The 10,000-nt window shown below is 46.4% G+C and overlaps 1 protein-coding gene across 1 annotated transcript in view; it reads right to left on the bottom strand.

Annotated features, from left to right (window-relative positions):
- Positions 1-10,000, bottom strand: part of hivep2a (HIVEP zinc finger 2a) — a 104,661-nt gene that overhangs the window by 52,890 nt on the left and 41,771 nt on the right. The window contains exon 4 of the mRNA XM_047328855.1: positions 1,138-1,217. The gene's annotated coding sequence lies outside the window, so the exon portion shown is untranslated. The remainder of the gene's footprint in view (positions 1-1,137; positions 1,218-10,000) is intronic.

Raw genomic sequence — 10,000 nt, 5'->3', positions numbered from 1 at the left:
TCGTACCACTCGTACTGATGTCTGTATCACAGTGTGTGTGTTTGTGTGCGAGCGTGCGTGCGTGTCTGTAAGGCCAGGTAACGTATTCTGTTACAGCTTTCTAATATAAGTTTTTGTCCACAGACCACGGTGTCTGCATCAAACCAAAATCATCAGTACTCCTTACGTCGACTGATGGTAATTCAGCTCCCTGGAATGTGTGTCAATGTGTGTGAATGTGTGTGTGTGTGTGTGTGTGTGTGTGTGTGTGTGTGTGTGTGTGTGTTTTACAGCTGACGTCTAGCTCCATTTGCGGCTGTGGTCACATTGAAATTCTGTCCTCTCTCCTGCAGTTGTAACCGTTTGGATTCAAGGAATTCGTGTTTTTTTTGTTTTTTTTTACCACAGTGTGGAAGCTACAGTCGGCCTCAAGACTAATGGCCAAGAGAAAAAAACAACTGGAGCACTAACACTTAATAAAACCATCGTACTGTACACCCTGGGAAACCAGTGGAACCAGGTCTGCGACGGCACGGAAACTGACATGTACAATAACACGTCTTGTAACAACAAGAAACCAGATCAAATCCAACCAATCGCCCGAGACTCACACAATAAAGAAACATGTCCAACATACCAGCAGAGCAACGGAAGATAGACTGAAACGACTGACTCACGTCAGCTGGTAAAACCCCACAATAAAAAAAAATATCATAGAAACTCAAAACTGGGATTGCCATCTCCAGTTTAATCTGGGACAAAATTAGAAACAGACAGTTGAGAAACAAGTCGAGTCAGATCAGATGCCAAGTGGATCGTTGGCTTATCAACAAACCTCAGAAATAAATCCACCAGTTAACCACCACCACCCTGCTGCGTCTTGAAAATACCAGTCAACCAGTCAGACCAGAAACAACGTCATCCAAACAGAAGGCTTAAAGACAATAACATAGAATAAATGAATAATTAGGACGAGTGAACAATGTCGCTCCTGTTGAACCTAAATGTAAAAAAACTAAACAAAAAACAGGACCATGGTCCAGTAAGCCGGCCTCTGTTGGGGCACCACTTCCCATTTCTCGTATCAGGATGTTGGGAGCCAAACGACCTCAGTGGTTGTCTTGGCGACAGGTTAGTTAGATGCCGGGATGTTCCTACCTGATGTTCTGCATGTGCTCAGATGGATTTCAGCAGGAGTCCTTTATACGAGTCCCCAGACGTGGGCTCATGGGTCCGTCCTGAGAGGGAAAACATGCAAGAGAACGATTCGTGAGGGCGGAAAGAAAAAAAAACACAAAACACACCAACTATAGTCGTTACAGTACAACTTCCACTTCATACGTGATAAATATATCACTTAAAAACCAGAAGATTACAAAAGTTTCCAATCGTAAAAGATCAGCTGTGGAGAGTTACTACAGTATGATTGAGGTATTTGTACTACTCTCTACTGTACTCTATGCACACGTATAGTTGTGTGGTTGTGTGTGTGTGTGTGTGTGTGTGTGTGTGTGTGTTTGCATTTCTAAGGAAGCCCGGTCACTATCGCAACAGGAAATAAACAGGATGTGGTGGAGGAAGTGTCACTGAGGTGTGAAGCAGAAATGCCCCCCGCCTCATCCTCCTCTCTCACTCTCTGACACTCACACACACACACACACGCACACGCACACGCACACGCACACACACACACACACACACACACACAATCGTTTCTTAATGAAAGAGAGAGAGAGAATGTTTAAAAAGAGAGGGGAAGTAAGTGATGAATGAAAGGGGGAGTGAGAGAGAGAAATGGGAGACAAAGGGAGGAGGTTGAGAGAGGAGGCAAAGGGAAGAGAGAAACTAATCTTGAGAGGGGGATAAAGGAGGGAGGAAAAAAACATGAGTGATGGTTAAAGAGTGAGAGAGGGGAGACGCAGCGGAGGGGAAGAAAGACAACGTGAGAGGCAAAATGGGGGTTTGAGTCAAAAGGGAGAAAGAGTGAAGAGGTAGAAAGAGAGGAAGAGGAAGAGAACAAGATGAAGAAGTCAAGGTACAGGAGGGTGAGAGACAAAGGGGGGAGAGAGAATTCTCAAGGAAAGTTCCTTCAACTCATCTGATCTCAGTTGGTTTGAAATGTGGGAGAGAATGGAAACACACACACACACACACACACACACACACACACACACACACACACACACACACACACACACACACACACACACACACACACACACACACACACACACACACACACACACACACACACACACACACACACACACACACACAGCGATAATGTAATGGATGGAAAACATCAAGACGCACAGTGACATTAAAGTGAACAGTCACCAAACACACACACGCACACACACACGCACACACACACACACACACACACACACACACACACACACACACACACACACACACACACACACACACACACACACACACACACACACACACACACACACACACACACACACACACACACACAGATCCAATTTTTCCAAAGTCGTCCTTTTGCTCCGGTCTGCCAGGAGGAAGGCAGGGAAAAAACCATGACACTGTTTTTCTGTTTCATGTCTGTCAAAACACGTGTGTGTGTGTGTGTGTGTGTGTGTGTGTGTGTGTGTGTGTGTGTGTGTGTGTTTCCACTCGTGTGCGTAGCAGAGCTTTTCCAAAGAGGAACATAAAGCCGTCGCAGCACAGCTGGATGGCTCTTTTTTTTTTATTGGTCTATTCCTCACAACACGATCGCACTCAATCTACGCCGCAGCTCCTCCGCATGTTTTACCCATTGGTCTGTTCTGCCGAGCGCAAGTGAACTAGACAGGAAAGCGATCACGTCTGCGTTATTGATCATAATACCACGGCTGCTGCTACAGGACACCTCAGGGCTGATACACATTCGGTTTTCCAGACCGACGTAAACGTTAAAATCATTCCAGTCCGTCCCGTACGAGGCAAAATCATCTCTCCTTCTCCTGTATTTTTTAATTTTCATCATTCATTCCTCTGAATATGTTCATTCATTGATCAATAGTTGAGTGTAAAAATGTTGGAAAAGTGAAAATGTAGGCACAGTTTTACATATACAAAGGTTCAGTTCATTGTTTGTGACTGAAGACGCTCTGGTAAAAGGACTAATACAAGTAAAATATACTCAATAACAAGTAACATCACTGAGCTGAGTGTAATTAAAGTATTATAATTACACATAATCGAGGCTATTGTGAATCATATTCGTTGTAAATGGACTTTTCGTCTTATGGACACTGCGGCATGGGGGAGTGCGGGCAGCGGGTATCGGACCACCGACCTTCTGGTTAGCGGACGACCACCGGCTGTACCTCCCGAGCCACAGCCTGCCTGTTGTATATTCTCTCTATCGATGTTGAATGATTGGTTGGTTTTGTAAAGAAAAATTGAAATTTCAGAGAAAAACCATCACAGCAAAAATCCAGACCTAAAGTAATTTATCGACAATTATTAGCAGCAAATCTCCGCACATAGATTATTATAATAGGTTCATCTTTATTTTATAAGCTCTGAATATGTGCAGTGTGCAAAAATCTCAATTTGCAATAAAACAACTCTTAGCTGAATCTGGTGCTTTGTCGGGCGGACAGACCGGCGGCTGCCCTCCCCTGACCCGTCCCTCCTCATCGTCTGCTCACGTCTGTCCGCCGGTTAAATCCACGTGACTCTGTGAGAGCGAGGGATTTAATTCCCCGCCGGTCGCTTTTCTCATCGTCCAGCGTCTTTCCATTTTCTCGAGGGCGGAGGAAGATCAAGGTTGGAGAGGAGACGCACGACAGACGGCGAAGGCAGAAACATAAAAAAGAGGCGTGGAATATTCCTCTTGTTGATTTTCCGTTCATGGCAGACTGGGAAGTAAAGAGGGGGGAAAGAAAAGAAGAAATGGGGATTCTATTCTCACCTCTTCCCCATTTTCTCTTCCTTCCCTCGTGTCTCTTACGGTGAAGCCGTCGCTCACGGCCATCAACTATTTCTGTCTGTATCCAAATCTCCTGCTCGTGCATCACTTCCAGCTGCGTCCCAGTTTTATAGATACGACCGACCGACCGCCACTCAACCATCTATCGCACGGACAAAAGCGAGGCAGCCGATGCAAAGCTAATAAATCCGCTCACCTCGTCTGATGCCTTCGGAAAAACAGCAGTTTACTGAGAGTCGGACGAATCAGGCGACGGTTGACAGGAGGATTCGGAAGCCGTGAAATTCCACTGACGCGATTGTTCCAGTCGGAGCGTTCAAACGACGGCAACACAAACGGTCCTGTCGATACGATCGTCACACCAACCAGTTTTAGACCATTTGACCAGCCGATTGACTTATTTAAAGCTACAGTGTGTAATATTTAAAAGGAACGTACTCACAGAAATTGAATATATTGTCCATTACTATGTGTTCATGTATAAGTGGGGTCCATGAGGTGGACCGACCTCCGTGTGAGTCTCCATGTTTCTACGTCGTGTTGAATACGGTTGTTGAACTAAACGTCCAGAACACGTCGCGTTCGCGTTGAATTTTCGGACGCTGCCGGAAACAGGAAATAGAATCAGCGGTGCGCCGCCATAAAGTGTCCCCTGTCGGTCGCTCAGTTGGTTGCGGTTTGTGACTTTACCACCAGAGAAAAGTTGAAATAAATTTCAAACATCTGTACGATGAAAGCTGCTAATGACGCTAATAAACCGACTCACTGCTAACGTTGACAAATGAAGCCAGAGCATGAAAAGTGAGGCGACTGTATCGCTGCGTTCGCACCAAACGCTAAGCAAATCTTCCGTGTTGCGTTACTCGCGCAAGTTTTGCCGACGGATCTCAACGCGACGTCGGATCACGTGAACGTTGTGCTAGAGTTCAGGTATTTCAACTCAGTGAAGAGTGAAGCTCAATGCTGTAAATTTCGCATTATTCCTGTTGTGTCGTTCGCATCGTTTGTAATCTCATCCCACGGAAAACTGGCGTCGCCTTTGTGGTGAACGCAGCATAACACTTATCAACAAATCAACCAAAGTCTGTGATGAGTGTCTGTGTTGTGTGTCTGTGATGAGTGTCTGTGTTGTGTGTCTGTGATGAGTGTCTGTGATGAGTGTCTGTGATGAGTGTCTGTGTTGTGTGTCTGTGTTGTGTGTCTGTGTTGTGTGTCTGTGATGAGTGTCTGTGATGAGTGTCTGTGTTGTGTGTCTGTGTTGTGTGTCTGTGTTGTGTGTCTGTGTTGTGTGTCTGTGATGAGTGTCTGTGATGAGTGTCTGTGTTGTGTGTCTGTGTTGTGTGTCTGTGTTGTGTGTCTGTGATGAGTGTCTGTGTTGTGTGTCTGTGATGAGTGTCTGTGTTGTGTGTCTGTGTTGTGTGTCTGTGTTGTGTGTCTGTGTTGTGTGTCTGTGTTGTGTGTCTGTGTTGTGTGTCTGTGATGAGTGTCTGTGTTGTGTGTCTGTGATGAGTGTCTGTGATGAGTGTCTGTGTTGTGTGTCTGTGATGAGTGTCTGTGTTGTGTGTCTGTGTTGTGTGTCTGTGATGAGTGTCTGTGTTGTGTGTCTGTGATAAGTGTCTGTGTTGTGTGTCTGTGATGAGTGTCTGTGTTGTGTGTCTGTGTTGTGTGTCTGTGTTGTGTGTCTGTGTTGTGTCTGTGTTGTGTGTCTGTGATGTGTGTCTGTGTTGTGTCTGTGTTGTGTGTCTGTGATGAGTGTCTGTGTTGTGTGTCTGTGATAAGTGTCTGTGTTGTGTGTCTGTGATGAGTGTCTGTGTTGTGTGTCTGTGTTGTGTGTCTGTGTTGTGTGTCTGTGTTGTGTCTGTGTTGTGTGTCTGTGATGTGTGTCTGTGTTGTGTCTGTGTTGTGTGTCTGTGTTGTGTGTCTGTGTTGTGTGTCTGTGTTGTGTGTCTGTGTTGTGTCTGTGTTGTGTGTCTGTGTTGTGTGTCTGTGTTGTGTGTCTGTGTTGTGTCTGTGTTGTGTGTCTGTGTTGTGTGTCTGTGTTGTGTCTGTGTTGTGTGTCTGTGATGTGTGTCTGTGTTGTGTCTGTGTTGTGTGTCTGTGATGTGTGTCTGTGTTGTGTGTCTGTGTTGTGTGTCTGTGTTGTGTGTCTGTGATGTGTGTCTGTGGTGTGTGTCTGTGCTGCTCCGGTCCGACTGAAAAATGTGAGACTGGCATTTTGGGGATTTTTTATGGCGGTGCTGCACTGTTGAGGAGGAAAAGGGGAAAGGAAAATGCCCAGTTTTTATTCCACTGTTAAGCTGCTCATTATGGAGCCAGACACCACACACACACACACACACACACACACACACACACACACACACACACACACACACACACACACACACACACACACACACACACACACACACACACACACACACACACACACACACACCCCGATACAACACACACCGATACACACACACACACCGATACACACACACACACACACACACACACACACACACACACACACAAACCGATACACACACACACACACAAACACACACACACACACACACCGATACACACACACATACCCTCCCACCTGACACAAACGCACACATGAACACATGTAGCTTTGCCCTTTTGGAAACACACACACACGTCCACACACACTCACGCACCCAGAGAGCGACCACAGAGGAATTTCCTAGTTTCATATAAAACTGATAATGGGATGTGTCCCAGCGGGAGTGGAAAATCAGAGGTGACTTACAAGCCTCCACATTCCAACCTCTCGCTCTCTCTCTCACACACTCTCTCTCACACACACACACACACACACACACACACACACACACACACACACACACACACACACACACACACACACACACACACACACACACACACACACACACACAGACTGTTGGGAGCGAGCGAGGAAGAAGAAGGAGACGGACGGAGAAAGTTTGGCAGAGAGAAAACAGTTAACTCCTGTAAGTTTCCATGTCTCCGCGGCAGCAGGCCTCTTCAGCGCTTTTCTTTTGTTCTTGACGCAGGGGGGAAGTGGAGGCAGCTGAGCGTCAGGAGAGTCTTAGTTGAACATGTTGCTGCAACGTGCAGTGTTGGATTGTCACAAAGAAAAGGGCAGAAAAGAGGCGGAAGACGAGGAAGCCATGGAAAGATAGAAGAGAGTAAGATGGAACAAGAATAACGTACAGAAAAGGTTCAACGAAATAATGGAAAAGGAAAGAAACTAAGTGAAAGAAGGGAATGGGTGAGAAGAAGAAAGGATGTCCTGTCATCTCTACATCTCCTTCACCTCCATTTCCACCTCTTGTCTCTCCTCCAACATTTTCCCTTCCATCCTTCCTTCTTCTTCTGCTCCTCTGTCACTCATCCCCCCATCATTCAAATCACCATCAATCTCTCTCTCTCCCTCTCTCTCTCTCTCTCTCCTTCTCTCGTTCCATCTGCTCCTTATTTCACTTCTCTCACAGCGTCAATGTTTTTTTTATTCCCTCCATCTATCGCCCACGGTTACGTCTTTCACCTTGCGCCACATCGCTCCTCCGTCCGTCTCTCCCTCGATCACTCCATCTGTGATTCTCTTCCTCCGTTCGTCGTTGTCTCTCTTTTCTCATCACTCGCTCCCTTTCCCTCTCCTCCTCCATCACTGCCCACAACTCATCCACCCTTTTCTGTTTTCCTCCATCCCTCCCTCCGTCCTTCCCTCTGCCTATGGTTCATTAGCCTTCGATCACCCTTTTTCATCCCTTCCCATCCCTCGTTCTTTACCTCCACCTTCCCCTGTTCATTTTTTACCCTTATTTATTCCTTCCCTTTCTCCATCCACATCCCTCCATCCTCGCCTGCTTTCATTCTGTTTCATCCCTCCATCTGTATCCCTCTCTTCTGTCATCACTCCATCACGAGGCTCTGTTTGCCAGGCGACCAGAGGCTGTGATATGCTGCCACTACCTGCTGTGTGTGTGTGTGTGTGTGTGTGTGTGTGTGTGTGTGTGTGTGTGTGTGTGTGTGTGTGTGAGGTCCTGGCAGCGTCAGTAGCACAGAAGGTGTAAGGGGCTTATACCTGCCGTGCGAGAGAGAGATGAATGTAGAGTGTGTCGTAAAAAACTGGACGTCAAGGTGATGCAGCCACCTGTCCTGCTCGCTCGTGTGTGTGTGTGTGTGTGTGTGTGTGTGTGCGTGCGTGCGTTGAAGACACGCAAAGAGGAAGCTGTGTCGTGTTTGCTGACAATGTAGGTCAGATGGAAAGATGGATACATGTCAGAGAGGAAGGACGAATGGAAAAGAAAAGAAAACGATGCAAGCGGCAGTCGGGCCGAGGCCCCGACGCTCAAACCGTTTGTCTGAATTAAAGTTAGATGTTAAGAATTTCTCCTGCACAGGAAGACGTCACATGTGAAGGAGGTGGGTCAAACTTGGGTCAAACTCTGTGGTCGTAGTTTTCTCCGTCTTCGCTGACAGCTGTGACGACGTCTCACTCAGCCACATATTCGCATAAAGTCTTTTTAAACAAATGAATGTGATCGCAAAGGTTGAGAACAAACCGACGTTACTGGGAAGAGAAAATACAAACTTTGAAATGAGTATCCAAACTGTTTACAGACAGCTTCTCCCACGCACTTCAACTTTGACCTCGCCATCAGTCACACACACACACACACACACACACACACACACACACACACACACACACACACACACACACACACACACACACACACACACACACACACACACACACACACACACACACACACACACGCACACACACACACACACACACACACACACACACACACACACACACACACACACGAGAAAACGTATCACCGATAGAACACAAACTATGAAAATAGACTCAAACGAAATAAACTTTTATGAATGAAAGTTCACGTTTGACTTTGGAAAAAAGTAATAACATCCGTTGCTAAGGGCATCCTTGTTGCAAAGCTAAGCTGCACGCTAACAATGCTGTTTCCAGAGCATGTGTGTTTATTCAAAACCCACTTCCTGTGCAGCAGAGGAATTATTTTTTCCCGAGAAAAATAAAACGAACGAACACAACGGACATCGCACGCACCAACGTGCACAGATGAAGGCAGATATTGTTTTCGATGTCAGGGAAGAAGTTTTCTCCGCAGCATAATTTTCATACTGTATGCAAATGAGCAGAAAACCTGCAAAAAACACAGCTGTTCTTTGGCAAACGGGAAACATTGATATCCAGAACTATTTTTGAAGAATGTTATGTCTGTCCAGAAATATTCTTCATCTTGTCATTATTAGATTATCAATCTGTGTTTTATGGTGAAAAACGTGTTTTTGGGGGAGGTCACAGTGACCTTGACCTTTGACCCTTGACAGAAGAAGTAAAGATGGATTTTCAATCTCTCAGGTCGTTTCCAGCACATTGGCAGCTGTGTGGCTAACGGAGCGAAACGCTTGTGACCTCATCTGCTGTGGTTTTCTCCAGAAATCCATCAAAACAAAATGAACACATTTTAGAAAATAGCCCAAAAATGTGTCGTTTCTCTGCTCAGGTGAAAAAGGATCGAGTGGTCGGTCTCAGACACACGATCGCCCACTCACCGCAACTCCAGAGGCATCGCACAGGCCTCGTGCACGTCAGCACACACACACACACACACACACACACACACACACACACACACACACACACACACACACACACACACACACACACACACACACACACACACACACACACACACACACACACACACACACACACACACACACACATGAACATACCAGGGGCAAGAAGCAGCACACTTCACTGTCTGAGAATTTGTGAATGGAAAAATGGTTTAACACACTTGGCCGACCGGCAGGACGTCCCACGCTTCTCTCTCTCTCTCTCTCTCTCTCTAGGAGGCGGACGACTGGCTGTCTCCCTGTCTGTCCATCTATGTGTCCACTCGGCTGCCTGTCTGTCTGTCTGTCTTTCTGTGTGTCCACTCGTCTGTCTGTCTGTCTTTCTGTGTGTCCACTCGTCTGCCTGTCTGTCTTTCTGTGTGTCCACTCGTCTGCCTG

The sequence above is a fragment of the Scophthalmus maximus genome, chromosome 18 (genome assembly GCF_022379125.1).
Source record: "Scophthalmus maximus strain ysfricsl-2021 chromosome 18, ASM2237912v1, whole genome shotgun sequence".
Lineage (NCBI taxonomy): Eukaryota > Metazoa > Chordata > Actinopteri > Pleuronectiformes > Scophthalmidae > Scophthalmus > Scophthalmus maximus.
Note: the sequence above shows the minus strand (reverse complement) of the source record. Positions and strands in the feature narration are given on the sequence as shown.